This window comes from Lagenorhynchus albirostris, chromosome 4, assembly GCF_949774975.1.
Source record: "Lagenorhynchus albirostris chromosome 4, mLagAlb1.1, whole genome shotgun sequence".
Lineage (NCBI taxonomy): Eukaryota > Metazoa > Chordata > Mammalia > Artiodactyla > Delphinidae > Lagenorhynchus > Lagenorhynchus albirostris.
Genome location: NC_083098.1, coordinates 101284734 through 101310560, shown reverse-complemented (window position 1 = coordinate 101310560; position 25827 = coordinate 101284734). Strand labels below are relative to the sequence as shown.

General features: G+C 38.7%; 1 protein-coding gene and 1 pseudogene across 1 annotated transcript in view; both read left to right on the top strand.

Annotated features, from left to right (window-relative positions):
• Window positions 1–25827, top strand: part of SLIT2 (slit guidance ligand 2) — a 390513-nt gene that overhangs the window by 144345 nt on the left and 220341 nt on the right. The window lies entirely within an intron of this gene.
• Window positions 11382–12138, top strand: LOC132519571 (POU domain, class 5, transcription factor 1-like; annotated as a pseudogene).

Sequence of the window (25827 nt, the reverse complement as noted above, 5' to 3'; positions counted from 1 at the left end):
CAGACTTCCAAAAGGCAAAAAAAAAGTCCCCACATACCTGGGTAGGGCAAAAGAAAAAAGAAAAAACAGACGCAAAAGAATAGGGACGGGACCTGCACCTTGGGGAGGGAGCTGTGAAAGCGGAAAAGTTTCCACACACTAGGAAGCCCCTTTGTGGGCAGAGACTAGGGGTGGTGAGGGGGAAGCTTCGGAGCCACGGAGGAGAGCACAGCAACAGGGGTGCAGAGGGCAAAGCGGAGAGATTTCTGCACAGGGGATCGGTGCTGACCAGCACTCACCAGCCTGAGAGGCTTGTGTGCTCACTCACTGGGGCCGGTGGGGGCTGGGAGCTGAGGCTCGGGCTTCGGAGTTCAGATCCCAAGGAGAGGACTGGTGTTGGCTGCGTGAACACAGCCTGAAGGGGGCTAGTGCGCCACAGCTAGCCAGGAGGTAGTCCGGGGAAAAGTCTGGACCTGCCTAAGAGGCAAGAGACAAATGTTTCGGGGTGTGCCAGGAGAGGGGATTCAGAGCGCCACCTAAACAAGCTCCAGAGATGTGCGCGAGCTGCGTCTATCAGCGTAGACATCAGAGACGGGCGTGAGATGCTAAGGCTGCTGCTGCAGCCACCAAGAATCCTGTGTGCGAGCACAGGTCACTATCCACAGCTCCCCTACTGGGAGCCTGTGCAGCCCGCCACTGCCAGGGCCCCGTGATCCAGGGACAAATTACCCTGGAGAACACATGGTGCACCTCAGCCTGTTGCAACGTTACACTTGCCTCTGTTGCCGGAGGCTCGCCCCGCATTCCATACCCCTCCCTCCCCCTGGCCTGAGTGAGCCAGAGCCACCTAATCAACTGCTACTTTAACGCCATCCTGTCTGAGTGAAGAAGAGATATCCTCAGGAGACCTACACACAGAGACGGGGTCAAATCCAAAGCTGAACCCCAGGAGCTGTGCGAACAAAGAAGAGAAAGGGAAATTTCTCCCAGCAGCCTCAGGAGCAGTGGATTAAATCTCCACAATCAACATCATGTACCCTGCATCTCTGGAATACCTGAATAGACAATGAATTGTCCCAAAATTGAGGTGGTGGACATTGGGAGCAATGATATATTTTTTTTTTTCCTTTTTCTGAGTGTGTAGGTGTATGCTTCTTTGTGTGATCTTCTCCATAAAGTTTTGCTTTTATCATTTGTGCTAGGGTTCTGTCTGTCCGTTTTTGTTTGTTTGTTTTTGTTGGGGTTTTTTTTAGTACAGTTTTTAGCTCTTGTTATCATTGATAGATATGTTTTTTGGTTTGGTTCCTCTCTTCTTTTTATTTTCTTTGATTTTTTACTACTTTTTAATTTTTTTAATAATTTTTTATTTCAATAAGTTTATTTTATTTTACTCTTTTCTTCTTTTTTCTTTTTTGTCCCTTTTCTTCTGAGCCGTTTGGCTGATAGGGTCTTAGTGCTCCACTTGGGTGTCTGGCCTGTGCCTCTGAGGTGGGAGAGCCGCCTTCAGGACATTGGTCCACCGGAGACCTCCCAGCTCCGCATAACATCAAATGGCAAAAGCACTCCCAGAGATCTCCATCTCAACACTAAGACCCAGCTCCACTAAACGACCAGCAAGGTACAGTGCTGGACACCCTATGCCAAACAACTAGCAAGGCAGGAATGCAACCCCACCCATTAGTAGAGAGGCTGCCTAAAATCATAATAAGGTCACAGACACCCCAAAACACACCACTGGATGTGGTCCTTCCCACCAGAAAGATCCAGGCTCCTCCACCAGAACACAGGCACTAGTCCCCTCCACCAGGAAGTGTACACAACCCCCTGTACCAACCGTAGCCACTGGTGGCAGACACCAAAAACAATGGGAACTATGAACCTGCAACCTGCAAAAAGGAGACCCCAAACACAGTAAGTTAAGGAAAATGAAAAGACAGAGAAACACACAGCAGATGAAGGAGCAAGATAAAAACCCACGAGACCAAACAAATGAAGAGAAAATAGGAAGTCTACCTGAAAAAGAATTAAGAGTAGTCATAGTAAAGATGATCCAAAATCCTAGAAATAAAATGGAGAAAATACAAGAAATGTTTAACAAGGACCAAGAAGAACTAAAGAGCAAAAAACAATGATGAACAATTTAATGATGAACATTAAATTGATGAACATTAAATTCCATTTAATTCCAATTTTAAATGGAATTAAAAATTCTCTAGAAGGAATCAATAGCACAATAACTGAGGCAGAAGAACAGATAAGTGACCTGGAAGATAAAGTAGTGGAAATAACTACCTCAGAGCAGAATAAAGAAAAGAGAATGAAAAGAATTGAGGACAGTCTCAGAGACTTCTCAGACAGCATTAAATACACCAACATTCGAATTATAGGGGTCCCAGAAGAAGAAAAGAAAAGGAAAGGGACTGAGAAAATATTTGAAGAGATTATAGTTGAAAACTTCCCTAATGTGGGAAAGGAAATACTCAAGTCCAGAAAGTACAGAGCGTCCCATACAGGATAAATCCAAGGAGAAACACATCAAGACACATATAAATCAAACTATCAAATATTAAATACAAAGAAAAAATATTAAAATCAGCAAGGGAAAAGCAACAAATAACATACAAGGGAATCCCCATAAGGTTAACAGCTGACCTTTCAGCAGAAACTCTGCAAGGCAGAAGGGAGTGGCAGGACATATTTAAAGTGATGAAAGGGAAAAACCTATACCCAAGATTACTCTACCCAGCAAGGATCTCATTCAGATTCGATGGAGAAATTAAAACCTTTACAGACAAGCAAAAGTTAAGAGAATTCAGCACCACCAAATCAGCTTTACAACAAATACTAAAGGAACTTCTCCAAGCAGGAAACACAAGTGACCTACAATAACAAACCCAAAACAATTAAGAAAATGGTAATAGGAACATACATATCAATAATTACCTTAAATCTAAATGGATTAAATGCTCCAACCAAAAGACACAGACTGGCTAAATGGATTAAAAAAAAAAAAGACCCATATATATGCTGTCTACAAGAGACCTACGTCAGACCTAGGGACACATGCAGACTGAAAGTGAGGGGATGGAAAAGGATATTCCATTCAAATGGAAATCAAAAGAAAGCTGGAGTAGCAATTCTCATATCAGACAAAATAAACTTTAAAATAAAGACTATTACAAGAGAAAAAGAAGGACACCTCATGATGATCAAGGGATCAATCTAAGAAGAAGATATAGCAATTGTAAATATTTATGCACCCAACATAGGAGCACCTCAATACATAAGGCAAATGCTAACAGCCATAAAAGGGGAAATCAACATTAACACAATCATAGTAGGGGACTTTAACACCCCACTTTCACTAATGGACAGATCATCCAAAATGAAAATAAATAAGGAAACACAAGCTTTCATTGATACATAAAAGAAGATGGAATTAATTGATATTTAAAGCACATTCCATCCAAAAACAACAGAATACACTTTCTTCTCGATAGCTCATGGAACTTTCTCCAGAGTAGATCATATCTTGGGTCACAAATCGAGCCTTGGTAAATTTAAGAAAATTGAAATCATATCAAGTATCTTTTTTGACCACAATGCCTAGACTAGATATCAATTACAGGAAAAAATCTGTAAAACATACAAACACATGGAGGCTAAACAATTCCCTACTAAATAACCAAGAGATCACTGAAGAAATCAAAGAAAATCAAAAAATACCTAGAAACTAATGACAATGAAAGCCCTACAACCCAAAACCTATGGAATGCAGCAAAAGCAGTTCTACGAGAGAAGGGTATAGCAATACAATCCTACCTCAAGGAACAAGAAAACAGCTCAAATAAACAGCCTAACCTTACACCTAAAGCAATTAGAGAAAGAAAAGCAGAAATCCCCCAAAATTAGCAGAAGGAAAGAAATCATAAAGATCAGATCAGAAATAAATGAAAAAGAAATGAAGGAAGCAATAGCAAAGATCAATAAAATCAAAAGCTGGTTCTTTGTGAAGATAAACAAAATTAATAAACCATTAGCCAGACTCATCAAGAAAAAAAGGGAGAAGACTCAAATCAATAGAATTAGAAATGAGAAAGTAGAAGTAAGAACTGACACTGCAGAAATACAAAGGATCATGAGAGATTGCTACAAGCAACTACATGCCAATAAAATGGACAAACTGGAAGAAATGGACAAATTCTTAGAAATGCACAACCTTCCGAGACTGAACCAGGAAGAAATAGAAAATATAAACAGATCAATCACAAGCACTGAAATTGAAACTGTGATTAAACCTCTTCCAACAAACAAAAGCCCAGGACCATATGGCTTCACACACGAATTATATCAAACATTTAGAGAAGAGCTAACACCTATCCTTCTCAAACTCTTCCAAAATATAGCAGAGGGAGGAACACTCTCAAACTCATTCTACGAGGCCACCATCACTCTGATAACAAAACCAGACAAAGATGTCACAAAGAAAGAAAACTCCAGGCCAATATCACTGATGAATATAGATGCAAAAATCCTCAACAAAATACTAGCAAACAGAATCCAACAGCACATTAAAAGGATCATACACCATGATCAAGTGGGGTTTATTCCAGGAATGCAAGAATTCTTCAATCTAAGCAAATCGATCAATGTGATACACCATATTAACAAATTGAAGGAGAAAAACTATATGATCATCTTAATAGATGCAGAAAAAGCTTTCGACAAAATTCAACACCCATTTATGATAAAAACCCTCCAGAAAATAGGCATAGAGGGGATTACCTCAACAGAATAAAGGCCATAAATGACAAACCCACAGCCGACATTGTCCTCAATGATGAAAAACTGAAACCATTTCCACTAAGATCAGGAAAGAGACAAGGTTGCTCACTCTCACCACTATTATTCAACATAGTTTTCGAAGTTTTAGCCACAGCAGTCAGAGAAGTAAAAGAGATAAAAATAATCCAAATTGGAAAAGAAGAAGTAAAGCTGTCATTGTTGGCAGATGACATGATAGTATACATAGAGAATCCTAAAGATGCTACCAGAAAACTACTGGAGCTAATCAGTGAATTTGGTAAAGTAGCAGGATACAAAATTAATGCATAGAAATCTCTTGCATTCCTATACACTAATGATGAAAATTCTGAAAGAGAAATTAAGGAAACACTCCCATTCAGCATTGCAAAAAAAGAATAAAATACCTAGGAATAAACCTGCCTAAGGAGACAAAAGGCCTGTATGCAGAAAACTATAAGACACTGATGAAAGAAATTAAAGATGATACAAACAGATGGAGAGATCTACCATGATCTTGGATTGGAAGAATCAATATTGTGAAAATGAATATACTACCCAGAGCAATTTCCAGATTCAATGCAATGCCTAGCAAACTACCAATGGCATTTTTCACAGAACTAGAACAAAAAATTTCACAATTTGTATGGAAATACAAAAGACTCTGAAGAGCCAAAGCAATCTTGAGAAAGAAAAGCAGAACTGGAGGAATCAGACTCCCTGACTTCAGACTATACTACAAAGCTACAGTAATCAAGACAGTATGGTACTGGCACAGAAACAGAAATATAGATCAATGGAACAGGATAGAAAGGCCAGAGATAAACCCACGCACATATGGTCACCTTATTTTTGATAAAGGAGACAAGAATATACAATGGAGAAAAGACAGCATCTTCAAAAAGTTGTGCTGGGAAAACTAGACAACTACATATAAAAGAATTAAATTAGAACACTCCCTAACACCATACACAAAAATAAACTAAAAATGAATTAAAGACCTAAATGTACGGCCAGACACTATAAAACACTTAGAGGAAAACATAGGCAGAACCCTCTATGACATAAATCACAGCAAGATCCATCTTGACCCACCTCCTAGAGAAATGGAAATAAAAACAATAATAAACAAATGGGACCTAATGAAACTTCAAAGCTTTTGCGCAGCAAAGGAAACCATAAACAAGATGAAAAGACAACCCTTAGAATGGGAGAAAATATTTGCAAACGAAGCAACTGACAAAGGATTTATCTCCAAAATTTACAAGCAGCTCATGCAGCTCAGTATCAAAAAAAGAAAAAACCCAATCCAAAAATGGGCAGAAGACCTAAAGTGACATTCCTCCAAAGAAGATATATAGGTTGCCAACAAACACATGAAAGAATGCTCAACATCACTAATCATTAGACAAATGCAAATCATAACTACAATGAGGTATCACCTCACACCAGTCAGAATGGCCATCATCAAAAAATCTAGAAAAAATAAATGCTGGAGAGGGTGTGGAGAAAAGGGAACCCTCTTGCACTGTTGGTGGGAATGTAAATTGGTACAGCCACTATGAAGAACAATATGGACGTTCCTTAAAAAACTACAAATAGGGCTTCCCTGGTGGTGCAGTGGTTGAGAGTCCGCCTGCCGATGCAGGGGACACGGGTTCGTGCCCCGGTCCGGGAAGATCCCACATGCCGCAGAGCGGCTGGGCCTGTGAGCCATGGCCGCTGAGTCTGCGCGTCTGGAGCCTGTGCTCCGCAACGGGAGAGGCCACAACAGTGAGAGGCCCGTGCACCACAAAAAAAAAAAAAAAAAAAAAAAAAAAAAAAAAAACTACAAATAGAACTACCATATGACCCAGCAATCCCACTACTGGGATATACTCTGAGAAAACCATAATTCAAAAAAGTCATGAACAACAATGTTCATTGCAGCTGTATTTACAATAGCCAGAACATGGAATCAATCTAAGTGTTCATCAACAGAAGAATGGATAAAGAAGATGTGGCACATATATACAATGGAATATTACTCAGCCATAAAAATAAAGGAAATTGAGTTATTTGTAGTGAGGTGGATGGACCTAGATTCTGTCATACAGAGTGAAGTAAGTCAGAAAGAGATGCTGTATGCTAACACATATATATGGAATCTGAAAAAAAAAAAGGTCTGAAGAACCTAAGGGCAGGACAGGAGTAAAGACGCAGGCGTAGAGAATGGACTTGACATGGGGAGGGGGAAGGGTAAGCTGGGACAAAGTGAGAGAGTGTCATGGACTTATGTACAGTACCAAATGTAAAATAGATAGCTAGTGGGAAGCAGCCGCATAGCACAGAGAGATCAGCTCAGTGCTTTGTGACCACCTAGAGGAGTGGGATAGAGAGGGTGAGAGGGAGACGCGAGAGGGTGTAGATATGGGGATATATGTGTATGTATGGCTTATTCACTTTGTTATAAAGCAGAAAGTAACACACCATTGTAAAGCAATTATACTCCAATAAAGTTGTTTAAAAAATGTATTAAATAACTGAGATAAACAGTTATTAAACATAAATGTAGTACAGTTGTATTAATATAAAAAATCATATAACATTAAAAAAATCTACAAACAATAAATGCTGGAGAGTGTTTGGAGCAAAGGGAACCCTCTTGCACTATTGGTGGGAATGTAAATTGGTACAGCCACTATGGAGAACAGTATGGAAGTTCCTTAAAAAACTAAAAATAGAACCACCATACAACCCAGCAATCCTGCTACTGCGCATAAACCCTGAGAAAACCATAATTCAAAGAGTCATGTACCACAATGTTAATTGCAGCACTATTTACAGTAGCCAGGACATGGAAGCAACATAAGTGTCCATCGACAGATGAATGGATAAAGAAGACATGGCACATATATACAATGGCATATTACTCAGCCATATAAAGAAACAAAATTGAGTTTTTTGTAGTGAGGGGGATGGACCTAGAGTCTGTCATACAAGAGTGAAGTATGTCAGAAAGAAAAAAAACAAATACCGTATGCTAACGCATATATGGAATCTTTAAAAAATATATAAATGGTTCTGAAGAATCTAGGGGCAGGAGAGGAATAAAAACGCAGACGTAGAGAATGGACTTGAGCACACAAGGAGGGGGAGGGGTAAACTTGGATGAAGTAGGAGAGTGGCATGGACATATATACACTACCAAATGTAAAATAGATAGCTAGTGGGAAGCAGCCGCATAGCACAGGGAGATCAACTTGGTGCTTTGTGACCACCTAGAGGGGTGGGATAGGGAGGATGGGAGGGGGATGCAAGGGGGAGGGGATATTGGGATATATGTATACATATAGCTGATTCACTTTGTTATATAGCAGAAACTAACATAACATTGTAAAGCAATTATACCCCAATAAAGATGTTAAAAAAAAAAAAGAGTTATGGGACATAAAGAAGGAGAGGCAGATGGTATGTACAAATGGTTCCAGAATTTGGAGTTTGAAAAGGAGAACATATGACCCAGCAATCCCACTACTGGGCATATACCCTGAGAAAACCATAATTCAAAAAGAGTCATGTACCAAAATGTTCATTGCAGCTCTATTTACAATAGCCCGGAGATGGAAACAACCTAAGTGTCCATCATCGGATGAATGGATAAAGAAGATGTGGTACATATATACAATGGAATATTACTCAGCCATAAAAAGAGACGAAATTGAGCTATTTGTAATGAGGTGGATAGACCTAGAGTCTGTCATACAGAGTGAAGTAAGTCAGAAAGAGAGAGACAAATACCGTATGCTAACACATATATATGGAATTAAAAAAAAATGTCATGAAAAACCTAGGGGTGAAACAGGAATAAAGACACAGACTTACTAGAGAATGGACTTGAGGTTATGGGGAGGGGGAGGGTAAACGGTGACAAAGCGATAAAGAGGCATGGACATATATACACTACCAAACGTAAGGTAAATAGCTAGTGGGAAGCAGCCGCATAGCACAGGGAGATCAGCTCGGTGCTTTGTGACCGCCTGGAGGGGTGGGATAGGGAGGGTGGGAGGGAGGGAGACGCAAGCGGGAAGAGATATGGGAATATATGTATGTATATAACTGATTCATTTTGTTGTGAAGCTGAAGCTAACATACCATTGTAAAGCAATTATACTCCAATAAAGATGTTAAAAAAAATAAAAAAAATAAAAAAAAAAGAAAAGGAGAACAGAGAATTCAGTATTTGAAAATGCCATGGAGAATCAAGGAGGTAGAAGTAGCATTATGGCCAGAATTTTTGGAGGTGCTTTGTGTACTTTAAGTTGGGCCATCTTTTATCATCTGTTTCGCAGGGGACTTTATTATGTTGTTGCCATACAATATTCTCTGATTTTGTTTTATCCAAGCATGTACTGTTTCTTTGTTTTTCAGTTCCTAATATAAATAACATGCTATTCATTTGTATATTGATTTTAGGTTTCAGTTTTGCTGTTTATACATATATTCCATTCTGGTAGTCTGTGGATTCCTTTGTCAATTATCAATTATTATTTCCAGAAATCCTGAAACCAAGTATATTTCATTATATTCAGTATAACATCTGGGATATATTTCAATTCTATTTATATTTAGCTCAATCAGTAATATCCATCCTTTGGCTAATGTTATTATAAATTGATTTAGCTATATTTTAAATTAATTGAAAATTTTACCCATGGTAAATACATAAGATTATCATTGAATCAAAATATATACTATTAAATTAAAGATTAATTTTGGGATAACACAAATATACTTTCTGGCATATGTACAATCTTGTAAAAAATAATAAGCAGCTTAATGTTAAGCTGACTAGCATGAAAAATATTCAGCATGGTAAAAAATTAAAAGAAATGTGTTCTCTATATCCAGTGTTTCATTAATGGGGAAGTTAAACTTTATTCTTTTTCTACTGTGGCTGAATTTTAAAAGTACAGAAGTCAGTAGCAGAATATAAGTTTTCAATACTATACTATTTGGTTTAAGAAAAATATTCTCTTCAAATTATAGAGTAATATTAATCTTTTAATATTATAATGAGGGTGCCCACACCATAGTCTTTAAATCTGAAGCCTGATAGGACAGTCTGAGTTTAAATCCTGGTTTTGCCATTTAAGAACTGAGTGACCCTAGGCAAATTACTAAACTCTCTGACCCTCAATTTTTGCATCTATAAAAGGGGTTAATAGTGGTATGTACATCACAGGAAGTTGTGAGTTTTGATTAGATTAATATATGTAAAATGATCAGAACAGTAATTGAACATATTAAGTGTCCTGCAATTGTTTGCTAGCATCATAATTCATTTGCATCTATACACAGCTCTTTTCAGTGTGCATGCAATTATATGAATATCACTGGGAATGACATTTTATCCTTACATAGTACTATTCTCATGATAGGTAGCTCAGACTTAGGTGTAGATGATAGAACTGTTCTACCAAATGAAATAGTTAAATTGATGATAGAGTTAAGGGTAGATTAGATCCTATTTAAAACCTATACGAAATGTGTCTCACACAGTATGTTGACAGTTACCATTACTTGAATTTAATCTTTTCCCTACTCTTCTTTCTAGGGACTCAGTTAATCAGTGTTCCTTGAGTATCTAATATGTATCAAATATTATACTATGATTTTTAAAAATAATTAGTTAATTAATTTATTCTTCCCTGCGTTGGGTCTTTGCTGCTGGGTTCAGGCTTTCTCTTAGTTGCGGCGAGCTGGGGCTACTCTTCGTTGCGGTGCACGGACATCTCATTGCGTTGGCTTCTCTTGTTATGGAGCATGGGCTCTAGGCACACGGCCTTCAGTTGTTGTGGCACACGGGCTCAGTAGTTGTGGCTCATGGGCTCTAGAGCGCAGGCTCAGTAGTTGTGGCACATGGACTTAGTTGCTCCGCGGCATGTGGGGTCTTCCTGGACCGGGGATCGAACCCATGTCCCCTGCATTGGCAGGCAGATTCTTAACCACTGCGCCACCAGGGAAGTCCCTATACTATGATTTTAATGCTTAAGACAGGTGCAGTTATTGCCTTGAGGCAGCTTATACACTGGAGGGCAAGAGTTACATCAAACAAGTAAGTATTGGTACTACAAAGAAAAAGTTATAGTAATATTATACTGAAAGAGGGCATCTCTCCTGGTGCTGGGTGCAAAAGCCACCCTAACTGAAGTGCTATAATAACCTGAGATCAAAGAATGAAAACTTTAGCTACCTGAGGAGGAAAAGTACCAAGTAGAAAGCATGGGGTATGGGAGTTTACATGACATGTGTACTGACTGTAGAGAAATACAGGTGTGATGTATTCTCTTTCAGGGGACTGAAAGAGAAGCCAGAACTCCTAGAACTAAGAGTTCCTGTTAAAGATAGTGACTTGGGGCTTCCCTGGTGGCGCAGTGGTTGAGAGTCCGCCTGCCGATGCAGGGGACACGGGTTCGTTCCCCGGTCTGGGAAGATCCCACATGCTGCGGAGCGGCTAGGCCCATGAGCCGTGGCCGCTGAGCCTGCGCGTCCGGAACCTGTGCTCTGCAACGGGAGAGGCCACAACAGTGAGAGGCCCACATACCGCAAAAAAAAAAAAAATAGTGACTTGGCCGACCCCCGAGGAGTCCCAGGCCATCAAAGCTCTTCAGAAAGACCTCGAACAATTTGCCAAGCTCCTAAAGCAGAAGAGGATCCCCCTGGGATATACCCAGGCTGATGTGGGGCTCACCCTGGGGGTTCTCTTTGGGAATGTGTTCGGCCAAGCAACCATCTGCCGTTTTGAGGCTTTGCAGCTCAGTTTCAAGAACATGTGTAAGCTGCAGACCCTGCTGCAGAAGTGGGTGGAGGAAGCTGACAACAACGAGAATCTGCAGGGGATATGCGAGGCAGAGACCATCATGCAGGCCCGGAAGAGAAAGCAGACCAGTATTGAGAACCGAGTGAGAGGCGACCTGGAGAGCATGTTCCTGCAGTGCCCAAAGCCCATCCTGCAGCAGATGAGCCACATGGCTCAGCAGCTCGGGCTTGAGAAGGATGTGGTCCGAGTGTGATTCTGCAACCGTCGCCAGAAGAGCAAACGATCAAGCAGTGACTTTTCACAGCGAGAGGATTTTGAGGCTGCTGGATCTCCTTTCTCAGGGGGACCAGTATCCTTTCCTCTGGTGCCAGGGCCCCATTTTGGTACCCCAGGCTATGGGGGTCCTCATTTCACTACGCTGTACTCCTCGGTCCCATTTCCTGAGGCTGAGGCCTTTCCCTCGGTGTCTGTCACCACTCTGGGGCTCCCCCATGCATTCCAACGGAGGTGTCAGCCCTTCCCAGGAATGGGGACAGAGGAAGGGGGACAGCTAGGGAGAAAACCCTGGGATTCGTACCAGGGCTTTGGGATTAGGTTCTTCATTCACTTAGAAAGGAATTGGGAGCACACAGGGTGTGGGGGCAGGGAGTTTGGGGGAACTGGTTGGAGGGAAGGTGAAGTTCAGTGATGCTCTTGATTTTAATCCCTGCATCACTCATCACTTTGTTCTTAAATAAAGAAGCCTGGGACCTAGAGAAAAAGAAAAAAGATAGTGACTTGATGGACCCTAAATCTTTTTGTTTGTGTTTTTGTTTCCTTACTAGCATGAACGTGAAATTACTAAGGTTATATTTTTAATGAAGGGGTTCACTTTAATGTTCTGTACCTTTGAACTGTATGCATTTGATTTAATAAGCATACCTATAAATCCTATAAATCTTATTTTGATGATGACTCTGACTACTATGGGAAGATTAATTGAATGGAAGATGTGGAGAGAGCAGATAGGAGGCAATTTAGTAATGTAGGAGAGAGATTATTGCATCTCGGCCTGGAAGGATGGCTCTTGGAATGAAGAAAAGTGGATAATTTTAGAATCTTTAGAAGAGACAATTTGTAAAACTTGGCAGTTGATGGATAGGAAAAGAGATGAGTGTACTATGGTTCCCATATTTCTGGTTTGAGTGTATGAGGTGTGGAATATAGGACGAGGTACAGGTTTGGATATGGGGAAGTTTATAAGTTTAGCATTAAAGTAGTATTTTTTTCTTTTCGAATTAGGTCTGGACTACTGTGGAGCAAATGCAATGTTGAGATGAGTATATGGTCTGGAGTGCAGAAGAAAGCTCTAAATTGCAATATAAATCTACAAGTCATAGACATAGAGATGGAAATTGAAGCTATGGAAGTAAATCATGTTATAATGGAGGAAGGAATATAGAATAACAAAGAGGAGCACCTTGGAGCAACTAGAGCCTGAAAAAAAGCCAGCATTTAATGATCAGTTAAAGAAGGAGGAACTACTTATGAAAGGAAGCTAGAGAAAAAAATGGGAATGTGGTACATTAGATATCTAGGAAAGAGAGTTTTGAAAAAGGAGGGAATGGGCCCACAGGGTAGAATAATGTTAGGTTGAATAAAATGAGAGCTAAGAGTGTTTCATTAGGTTTAGTAAAGTGCATATTGAGGCCAAAACAATTGTAGTGAGAACACATTAGGTACAGTAGTGAGAGTGGAAGAAATATTAGAATAAGCAGGAAGTGAGGAAATAAAGGGTAAATGTCTTGTTGGATATTTGAGTTTGGAAAAAAAGAGCAAATGTGATTGTCCAGAAGAGGAAATGGAATTGAGAGAGCATTTATTTGTTTTTGTTTTTGTTGTAAGAAGGGAAGTAAGATTTGCCCGCTTAGGGCAGGAGTCAGTATGGCGAGAATGACTAAAGATGGGGAAGAAAGTTTGTAATAGACATCTCCAGGGTCCTGGGAAGGTAAGAGGGATGCAGAACACAGAAGGAAAGGAAAAGGTGCCATGCAGAAGCAGGTTGGTTCATACATTCAGATGTTGGACATCAAAGGAGTTTCTGTTTAACACCTCTCCATTTCCTTGGTGAATAGAAGGCAGTAGCTTCCATAAAGTGTGAGGAAGGCCAGTAGAGTGGGGACCAGGGGTTGGAGAACAGTTGAGATTTTCAGAACAGGAGCATGAGAGAATGAGAGCTGACCAAACACGTGGATTGCCATGTGCTGGTAAATTCTTCTCAAAGGTGGTGACCACATATTTTATATGGATGTTAGCCAACTCTGAGATTGTTCCATGAGCACTCAGCAACTAAGATGCATGTACAGAGAAGATGGGCAGTTGGATTCATTCAGGGTTGGGGATTTTAGGGCAGGTGCAATAAAAGCCCCAAAACACAAGTGAGCTTACGTTATTGGTGAGGATATGGCTGCAAAGATGAACCACTGAATCCAAGCTGGATGGGCTTCATCTTTGTCATCATTATCTTCATCCATTATCATCTTCTGAATAAGGATGGAGTTGAAGTCAGAAATGCCTGAAAAAAAGGAAGAAAGTAGACAGAGTGGTTGGTAACGGATGAAGGATTCTCCCATCTCATCATGCCTCTATCACCACAAAGACACTGTGTTGAAAGAACGTCGTCTCTCCATCCAGTTCTTGGGAAGAACTCTAGTTAATCGTGGTGGTCAGAGCTAGACATTTGTTGGAACAAGTTTTGCTGGCAAGCCAGAACTTTGTACCTCAAAAGCCAGAGCCAATCTGGCTGATTCCTTTGTGACCGCCCGCTTTCTGGCTTTCTCCTCCATTTGCTTGCCCTCCTGTTGGGTGAACACTCTCACACATCATGTTTCTGGGGGAAGGGCAGAGCTGAAGGGGAAAGCACGTCAGCTAGGAAGACCTTCTCTCTGCCTGCTGACTCTAACCCATTCCATCCAGCAGACCTGCGCCCTCATCCATGCGGCTGGAGGTGTGGGTTCCCTTCACAGCCAGCTCTGTGATATCTCTGCAGGCGTACCTGGGGGTGCTGTTCCAAGATCTAGATTAGAGTGGAAGGCAAAAGATCCCTTTTAGCCTCACGCCTAAACTTTGTTCTCCCATCTGGTATAATGGAGAGGTTATGAATGGAGTTTTGTTGTCTGCATTTGATCTCTAACTGTGGGTCTTTGACCAGGTTATTTAAGCTCCCGATTTTTCATCTAAAAGTGGAACACTAATAATATCCATCTCACAGGTTGGTAATGAAGACCGAACAAGTTAATGCATGTAAAACACTTATCCAATACCTAAAGTATCATACTTAATAAATATTAGTTTTTAAAAATGAATTATTAAGTTACCAGTGGGCTCTTAATGTTATTTTAGAAGGTGATTAGTTTTGGTTGTTTTTTTTTTGTATTAAAACAACACAAGTTTATTACCTTTCGGTGTTGGAGGTCAGGGGTCTGGTATGGTTCTCAATGGACTGAGATCAAGTTGTTGGCAGGGTATGTTCCTTTTGGAGGCTCTTGGGGAGAATCCATTCCCACGCCTTTTCCAGTTTCTAGAAGCCACCTGCATTCCTTGGCTTGTGGCCCCTTTCTGGCTTCAAAGCCAGAAAGGTAGCATCTTCCAGTCTCTCTCTGTCTCTGACTCTCCTGCTTTCTTCTTGTGATTACATTGGGCCCACCAGGATAATCTCCCCATCTCAAGATTCTTAATTTAATTCTTTTGCAAAGCCCATTTTGCCACTTAAGGTGACATTCTATAGAATGTGGACATCTTTGGAGGGCCAATATTCTGACTACCACTGGAGGCTACTGCAAAAATCCAGGCAAGAGATGATGGTGAACTGAGTCAGAGAGACAGCAGTGAAGATGGTGAGAAGTGGTGTTGTTCTGGATATATTTTGAGGGTAGAGCCAACAGGATATTCTGAGATTGGACGTGGATCTTTCTTTTCCAGTGGAGGGGGACTTCCAGTCTACCTCTGTGTTGGGCCTGGACCTCGGTGAGGATGTGGGTTTCTCTGGCATGAGGACCAAGGAGTCACAGGTCCATTACTGGAAGCTATGTGGCCCGCTAGGGCCTGGTGCCTGTTGCATGGCCTGCACTTGCTCAGTTGAATGGGTATGAAGTCGGTCTTATAACCTGCCATTAGCTCAAGTGCAGGGGCCCTCCAGGGCACAGTCTCCCCCCACTCCCCACTGTCCAGGTTCTGCTGGGCCTGTCCTACCCCTATTTCTAACTTTTGGCCTGTTCCCCGGGAAGGTCACACTTGCTCCCAAGTCCGTCACACGTCATTTATTTATGTGTTTGTTTATGTGTGAAACCAAGTTCCCCTAAAACCGAGTTCCCTTACTGAGTTTATGATTAATCTCTCTATCCAAAACTTTATTCCCTTGCTTGTCTCCTCTGACCTCAATCGCTTTCTTGTCCCCTCTGGCCTCAATCCTATGCTAACTGAACACTTATCAACCAGAGTCGGCTATTGTTGATAACATCATCAGTGTATTAAAATTGCTACATCATCATTACATTGTACTACATCATCATTAACTTACAAACTCAGGTGTTTCTCCAGGGCAAGATGAGCCCGCAGATCCCCAAGCCATGGACTACCTGGACAGAGAATTATAAAAAGGAGACATCCTGATTCCTAAAACCATGATTAAGAAATGTCACGAGGCAATGATTAATTCTAGTTCCTTTGTTCTTCCCCCTTAAAACATTCCTCACTCAAAGACCAAGATGAAGTGTATCTGAGACTTGTCTCCCACTCCTTTGCTTGATGCCCTGCAAATAAATCCTTACTTTGCCGCAAATGCCTGCTGTCAGAGTTCGGCTTTCTGCACCACGGGCACATGACTTCTTGCTCGGTTATATGTGTATCTCTCTGTCCAGAATGTGCTTAGATTTATTTTAACTTAAAAATTTTTTTATTTTATAATGTTTTACTCTTTTCTCATTTGATTGGTGATCTTAGAGTATGTACCTCATTTTTACTCTGGAGGGAAAGAGGGAGAAGTGGGAAGCTGGGGAACACTGAGTTCTGAACGACAGAGAAAGAGCAGAGCTCCTGGAGGTAACAGAGGATAAAAGGGAGAAACAGGAAGATGGGCCTTGAAGGACGGGTACCATAAATAAATAAAATGCTGAGACTCACATGGCTGGGAAGATGTGGAACCTAAAATTCAAATCAGAGACTCATAAGGCTCCCAAGGCTTAAATCTGCCCCCAACACTATTACCAAGTTGTTTGCACTGCACCTAAGAAAACTGAGTAACAGTTATTGCTTAAGTCAGGAGTGAAAATTAAAGTTAAATTATCTGTGTAAAACTTGAATTATTTGTTGTATATGTAATGTATCACAATATAACTAGCTATATTTGTTAGTTGGAATAAGAGCAAAGATATGGGGCTTCCCTGGTGGCGCAGTGGTTGAGAGTCCGCTTGCCGATGCAGGGGACACGGGTTCGTGCCCTGGTCTGGGAAGATCCCACGTGCCACAGAGCGGCTGGGCCCGTGAGCCATGGCCGCTAAGCCTGTGCATCCGGAGCCTGTGCTCCACAATGGGAGAGGCCACAACAGTGAGAGGCCCACGTACCGCAAAAAAAATAAAAAAATAAAAAAATAAAATAAAGACCAAAGATATGAAAACAATACTAATTCTGTTTCTCATTTAAAAACTCACACTGAAATATTTCATATTTATTCATTGGTTTTTATTGTTGTTATATAGTACGTTTTTAGTTATTGGTATTCAGTTTATACACTGAGTATGTACCACATATCTAATAAAGAAATAAAAGTAAGTTAGCATTATTGTTATACTGAGGAAAAACTGTTTACAATTAATAATGTGGTTGTTAGTTTTAGCAAATTCATTTCCCACCTGATTACTTTCACCTCATACTTCCATACTTTCTACTCTACACACTTCATCTTGAGCATCCATTCAGCACATGCTGGTTTATCCATTACTGGGTTAATATACCTCAAGTGCAATTAGGATTCTGGGACTGAGAGGTTGAAGGTTTACTCAGGCTTTGCCGATCGTCAATAAATACCATTTCTCATCACAGTTCCTCAGTTCCTTTAGGTAAAATAAGGACAGTAGCACTGATCCATTTTCACAGTCTTGATAAAAAAAATTAAATGCCTGCATGAAAAGATGTTAGTATGTTTTTTAAATAAAGATTTAAATGTGGAAAAATTGTAAGAGAACATAAAGTGGTGAAGGATTTGACTTAGAGGTCCTTTTTTTAGTTTTAAAACAACAAAATATTGAGATACTGAAAAAGGTAATACAAGTAGAAGTACTCTGTAAGCTGTAGTCTATAAATGTAAGATGATATTGATATTACAAAACCATTCATATAAAATTCCCAAATTTCTTAAGAGCTGTATCTATGTTATTTTAATTATAATAATGTATTTAATAATTGTTCACACTAAATTCCATTTAATTCTAAAATATGTTTTTGTACACATATACATTTTTTAGATAGGTGAACTTGTTAAATTGAAGGCTAGCTATATTTTATCTTTGGGAGTTAAACGATATACACCTGGAAAACTGGGGAAACCACAGTAATTTAAAATATTGCTATTCTGTGCCATTTTTGCTTAAGTTGACTCAGGAAATACAAGTAAGTGCCACTTAATGAAAAATATGTATAAATGGTTAAGTATATTAATGTAGATATGCAGTGATGCAATAATGCTCCTATTTTGACTTAACATGAATCTTTGCTTTGTATCATATATTAAAATACCATTGGCAAACCACTCAACAATTGCCAGGAGTGTCCACTGGAGACAGTGTTCCAAGAGGCCATTGAGCTTTGCGTTTTTGAACCTTTGCTGTTGGGGCATTGGTTTCTGGATTGCTCCTCTGTTAACATGATGAGCTAATTGGCCTAGCAGGACTCCCTTTAGAATAGCGGCTTCTGCTTAGTTCATCAGGAGTACAATTTGTTGTTTCATTTCCTCTTCTAGTCCCACTGGGGAAATTGAATTGTGAAAAGACTGCCTACTGGGAACATTCAGTACTCTTGACTGAATAAGTAACTTTATTTATCTATTTATTTCTTTGGTACTGTCTTAATTAGCAAAGAAAGAAGGACTTTATTAGGTAAGAGAGTGCTGTGGTTTTGATACAGATAGGTGCTGTTAGCAAAGCGTTTGATTCACAGAGCCTTCTCAAAGTCAGGGTGTTTTGCAGGTACAAAGCTTATATGAAATTTTAATTTGCAGTGCTAGAGCTGTTTGCCATTTTGGTAAGTATTAGTCATCCAATGCAGAAGTTGAAGACAAGTCAATGATGTTCTTTAAAAAAAAAAAAAAACACAGTTGTGAAGTTTAGAAGATTTATTCTTTGGACCACACAAACTTTAGTTTTTCTCCAATAAATATTGTTGGTCCATAACAGTGTCCAAATGTGGGCTTGAACAGTGTATCCTTAAGTTTGAAAACCTTCACAGTTTGTCAGTTGCATCATTATTTAATGCTGTATCCACTCTCAGGCAAAAACAGAGTTTATGAGACCTAAACATCATGATGAACAAAGTCAGATAATATATTTTACATCTTTTTCTTTTAGAATTGAGGACTAGTTTCTACTGTACCTTATCAAACTCTTAAGTGTAATAAGGAAATTTCCTAAGATGTGATTTAAATATCCTCTAAATTAAAACCTCAGATGTTTTCTAGAACACCAGTTTAATAACTGCTTATCCTGAGAGTAGAGGCAGAATAATGTAATGATTAGAGATACTCTGGCTCTAGAACAAGACAGCCTTGATCCCAGTCACTGCTCTGTCGCTCACTAGCTTTGTGACCCTGGGCAAACAACTGAATTCCCTGAATCGCATAAGGTTAACTTAATAGGGATAGGGAGAGTTAATACAAGGCAAGCTCTTCGAAGAGCTCTTGGCAGACTGCCTACCACATAAGAATTGCTCAGTGGGTGTTAGCAGTTATTTTATATATTTCTTGATAATCCAGCACAAACCTGGTGCCAGTCATGTGTGCAATAAAGAATTCATAAATGCATTATTTAATGAGTGAATGGACAAGAGGAAGTGTTGTCCATAAAACTTAGAATCATTATAAATCCGTCTCTGCCCTATACTTTTAAACAAAACAGCACATTTCTCTGTAGTTATAAAATTACAGCCAAATGTGGGAGAGGTTCAGAAGAACTTAAAATCTATATTTAGATAATAGATCCTTATTATCCCTAAGCCATTACTATATATATAGTCTCTCAAAATTTTGAACATTAATTTGTAACATTCTATGAGTCTGGATGACTAGAAATAGAATTTAAAAATTCATCTTAATAAAATACTGTGAAAAACTTGCAAAGATTTTTAAAAAATATGCCTTATAACCCTTAAGAAGAAGAGCTTGTTTGTATACGGTTCCCTGATGTCTGAATTGAACAGATAAGGGGAGGGGACTGGGGGAGTCACTTCATGGACTGAGTTCCTCATGTTCTTTGCCAGATATGATGAATATTCAAAAATGAAACAAAAATAAGTCATTGTTCCTACTCCTAAGGAAGGTGTAATTAATCTACTTGTGTAGATAGTTGTAACACATGATAAATCGAATTATATATATTTGTATATATACTATTATTTTATATACATAAGATATATATAATAGGTAGTATATATATATTATACACACATACATATATACGTATAAATTCAAGTACTTAGTAATAAAGTAATTATTACTAATAAAGTAATTATTACTTTATTACTAATAAAGTAATACAGTATCATTGCTCTAAATAAAGTATTATTACTCCAAGTCTGTGTCCTAGGAGTTTAAGAAAATAAGGAAGTTTCCTTCCACTACTAAGAATGTTCTGCTTCCCTTTGAAACAGATTTATGGGGAACTGCTGAAGTAAGGGAATCATCTTAATCATTTTTTAGAACTCTTAGAAAGTTCTGGTCTAGGAAAAAGGTGAAAATATAAAATTTTCATTATGGGAGTTAGTTATTTTGTACTATACTAAGAAATATGAGTAAGATAGAGACATCATTGTTAATGATGTATGTACTTTTATTTTGCAATCACAGTAATTTATGGTAGTGTTGGAGGGTTTTTCTCCCCCATGATTGTTCCCATGTGTGGGAATGCAAAGCAGCGTGCCTGGCATATTATTTTCATTGTACTTGTCTATCTGTCTGTTTGGGCTTTCTTCACTCTTTTTTAATTAATCTGTGATTATCAACAAGAAAACATTGAGACTACTGTTACTAAATTCAGCACAAATGGAAGATGGTATTGATGTACTAAGTAATATGTGGTGGCCGTAATCAAACTTTCCATGTGATTTCCATTTGGAAAACAACAATTTAGCAAGTTAATTCCTGCCTTTAGTTGATTCTTAAAAATTGGTCTCCATTTGGGCTCTCTGTTATAAAGGAATATGTTATTGTTTACTCTCTCCAGTGCATGAATAGTAAAATAATTCAGAAAGTACGTTTTCATATGATAGAAGTGTGATTATCTTGGCAAATATTACAACAACAATAATATTCAGATACTTCATTTTCTGTTCTTGGTGCTCTTGCAGCTAGTTGGGCCATGTGACTAGATCTGGACAATAGCATGTGATGTGTGTCGCTTCTGGATTGACTCAGCCCTTGTGTGATAGTGTAGTCTTTCTTCACTTGCCATAAGGAAATGAGTCTTTTCAATAAATAGTCCTAGGTTAACTGGATTTACAAAGAAAAACAACTGCATCTTATCTCAGATATACACAAACATTAATTTCAGGTAATTGAAGATGGAAATAGGAAATTACCAACAATAATATTTCTTGAAAATGTCATAGAATATTCTCAAAATCTTTGGTTAGGCACATTTTAAAAAAATGAGACACATAAAGCACAAACCTTAAATGAAAAGAATGAGAATTTGAACTCTATTAAAATTTTAAAAACTTTTATCAGAGACACCACTTCATAAATAAGAATAGAGGAGTATTTGTAATATATGTAAATGTAACCACAAAAGGATTCTTATACAAATTATAATTATATTTTAAACTTCTATAAATCAATAAGAAAGAGCAGATAGCCCAAGAAAACAAATGAAAGAGAGTCAGACAAATATCGTATTATTATCGCTTATATGCGGAATCTAAAAAAAAAATAATAATACAAATGAACTTACTTACAAAACAGAAACAGACTCACAGACTTAGAGAACGACTTTATGGTTACCAGGGGGGAAGGGTGGAGGGAGGGATAGATTGGGAGGCTGGGATTGACATGTACACACTGCTATATTTTAAATAGATAACCAACAAGGACCTACTGTATAGCACAGGGACCTCTGCTCAAAATTCTTTAAAAACCTAAATGGGAAAAAGAATATATACATGTATATGTATAACTGAATCACTTTGCTGTACACCTGAAACTAACACAACATTGTTAATCAACTATACTTCAATAGAAAATAAAAATTTAAAAAAAGAAAGGGAGACAAAAGTCTTGGACAGGCGCTTCAAAATGAGAATATGCAAATGGACAATAAACACATTAAAAGATGTTCAACATCATTATTTATTAGGACAATGCTAATTAAAGCCACAGTAAGACACCATTACTTACCCATTAATACAACCATTAGAAACAAAAGCCAAAAAACTGTTAACACCGAGGGCTGACAAGGACTATAGACCTACTGAAACTCTCAAAAATTGCCATTTGGGGTGTAAATTGGCATAACCTGTTTAGAAAACTGTTTTGTAATATCCTCTAAAACAGAACTTACTCATTCCTTATGGTACAACAATTACTTACTCATTCCTTATGGTCTAACGATTCCACTTCTAGGTAGATGCTCAACAGAAATATGTAGATTTGTGCTTTAAAAGATGTGTTCCAGAATATTCATAACAGCAGTATTATTAAAACCTCCAGTGGAAACAACCTAAATTTTCATCAACAATGGGACATAAAAAATAAATTGGAGAATATTCAAACTTTGGGTATGAATACAGTATGCGATGAAAATAAACTATGGCTACATACAACAACATAGACTCTTACAAACATAATGTTGAGAAAAAACTGCCAGGTGAATAAGGTCCAGACTGCATGATTTCTTGTCCATAAATCTGATTTATAAATAAGTCTAAAAATAGACAAAACTAATCTGCTATAGTAAGAATCAGAATTGTGCTTTCCTTTAGGGAACTAAATGAGAATTCTGAGTCATGGGGAAGGGATTTACTGGTAGTGTTTTGTTTCCTTGCTGTTCTTACATGGGTGTGTTTATTTTGTTAAACTTCATCAAGCTGTGTTCTTAGGACTTGTGCACTTTTAGTTATATATGTTATATTGCTAAAAAATTCAACACTGAATCTGTAAGCAACTTATTACAAAAAGGTTACATTGATAATTACACTAGGAACATCTCCTCTCCTTTCAAATCAGCCAAATCTTATTACTTTTAAAGTCAGACTTTTGTGCGGTCTAACTTTGGTCCACATGTGCACTGCTCATATTCCCAGGATGCCGCTGTCTCTAACCATATAGGATTGCTGCCCTGAGATTTTCAAAGGGATGCAACGTATTACAAAAATGCTAGCAGCTTGTTTTGTGATGAGAAAGGATTTTTAAGCATAGACTGTTAGACTGTCTTCCAGATACTGAAATTTAATTCCCCAGTGCCTGCTCTTCCCCTTTAATAGTTATTTTAGGTTAGAGTTTTGTCTTTAGGGAAAACAAATGAAGGGACCGGTATGGAAAAAAATCAATGGACATACATACTTAAATATGGTAACAAAATCACCAGTAGTGTAATCTGGGTCAAAATATGTTTTTCAAGTTGTGAATAACAAAACTGGACTAAAAACTATCTAGAAATGTCTGCCTCTTGTTATTTCTTTTCAGTTTTAACCAAATAATGTCTACCCTTTCACTGGCCCTGCCATCCCCTCAACTATTCTAATTCAGCATTCCTAGTTGGCAGGCAGTAGTGGAGAACTTGACTTCACAGTCTCAACAGCTTAGTCCCAAACAAGCCAGCAAAACATTAGGACTCTCAGTTGGCAGAAGCATGAAAGTATCTTCAGAAGGCCAAGTGATGTCACGTGAAACTTCTGTTTGTCCACCTTATTTGAGCAAAGCTCAATGAGCATGATTTCAGCAGAATATGAGGTGCCCCTTATTCTCAAGCTTTTGACTGAGTTCTGTATATGGACATAGCTGGGAAAAACTAAATATTTCTTTGCAAAGTTCAAGCTCCTCCATATCCAATGGAAAATTAGCATAGTGGAGAAGAGCCAAACACCAAAGATTATATCTACTGCACTGTGAAAGGCCTGTTCTGTGGTCAGAAGCAAAAGCAAAACAAAGCACTTTGATTGGCAGTGCTTATGATGGACAAGTCTTTTCAGACAGATGCTGAGATGGGGCTACAGATAAAGAAAAGCAGAGGAAATCTGAGAATGGTGGTGATCAGCAATTGTTCCTTATCTCCACCTGCATCAAAACAGTCTGTGATGTTAGCGTTTTTTTTAAAACTCATTTGTTCAACAAAGGCTTGTTAAACAGCTTTTCAATCTCAGTGATTAGCTTGGGATGCAGTATTCATATGACATGGCACCTAGCTCAAGGGGCTCACAGACAAATTATAGGAGAAATAAGTTGGATAGAAACAAGTTACTACACTATAATGCAATAAAAAGAAATATACAAAAATAGAGTAAATCCACCAGGAGAATGTAATCCCCAACTCCAAGCTCATGCATGACAGAAACCCTTTTCAGGCCTCAATTTTGTATTACTTCCTCTGTTTGAACTTAAGGACTTTTACACATCCAGTTTTTTATTCTAGGGCAGAATGTGTGAGACCAGCTCCCTTCTCTACTGTTTATGCTCATATCGTAGCTTAAGCATCACTTTGCCCCAAAGCTGACCCTGATTCCCTTTTCCCCTACAGGGTAAAATTTCAGTTTGCTGACCCTGCTCTGTGATCAGCCAACCTCCCTTTTGTTCATGATATTACACTTGACTTTTACCATCTTTCTACTCCTACCAGATTATAAATTCCTTTAGGAGCAAGGCCATTCCTATTTCATTCAGTATGGAAACCCAGCTTCTGACTCTGGAACTTAATTTATACTCATTGAGTCAATAGTAAGTGAGCCTTAGTCTGAGAAGCCTAGGGGACATGATGATGCAATTTACCTGGTAGAACCACAGAAACATGGGGAAGAAACAGCTTGTGTCACTGTAGCTCATGGCATTGTTCTAAGTGACAGTTTTCTTATATAGTTTTTTGTGTCTTACACAATACCTAATGAAGAAAGAATATTATCCACTTTTAAACTTTGAGCTCCTGGGGCTTCTTAAATTTGGTCTGTGTCGCATTGGAAAAATCAGATGAAATGTGTTGACCCCCTTCCATTCCCACCTTTCAAATGCACCTGTGCTCATACATGTTTGTATATAATTCCTAGGATCCCATGGGTCTGATTCTCTAGAATCTTGGTGCATTACATCATCTCAGCGTCTTACCAGGAAGTAAGAATGCTTATACCCATTTTATAGTCCAAGAAACTTAAGCGCAGCATGGTAGAATAAATTATTTTAGGTCATTTACCTATTAGTCTGTGGTAGGTCTTGCATATGAACCCAGATGGATCTTACTCCAAAAACCATGGCCTTTACACGACACCTGACTTCAAAGCATCTGGCACATGGTAGGTCCTTTCAGGGGAAAGGACAAAGATGGGAAAATGCCAATGTAGGGTTGTTTGAGCCACTGTAGGGTTGTTTGAGCCACTGTGTTTTAAGCTGTTTGGTTTTTGTATATAGTGTTGAGACAAAGAATTAGAAAGTTCTTTAATATGTGGACTTGTAAATTTGTGCAAGAAAGTTGGGAAGGTAGGGCAGAGCCAAAGAGGAGAGCATGAGAGGGCAGAGCTACCCTACTTCAAAATGAGAGTTATGAAAAGCTGTCATTAATGATCTCTCATTTTATATTATTTTGGATGTGAGCTTGGGAAGATAATATTTTCAGAGTTATTTTCACTCAGGTTCAATTATTTTTCTTATGGTAAAATATTTGTATACACAAATGTATGTATTTATATATGCATATATATTCATTTATATTTAACTCTTCAAAGGTGATCATTATTCAACTTAGATTCCTTGGTTAATAAAAATTAATAAATGCACATTTTATGTTTAAAAAAGTTTATG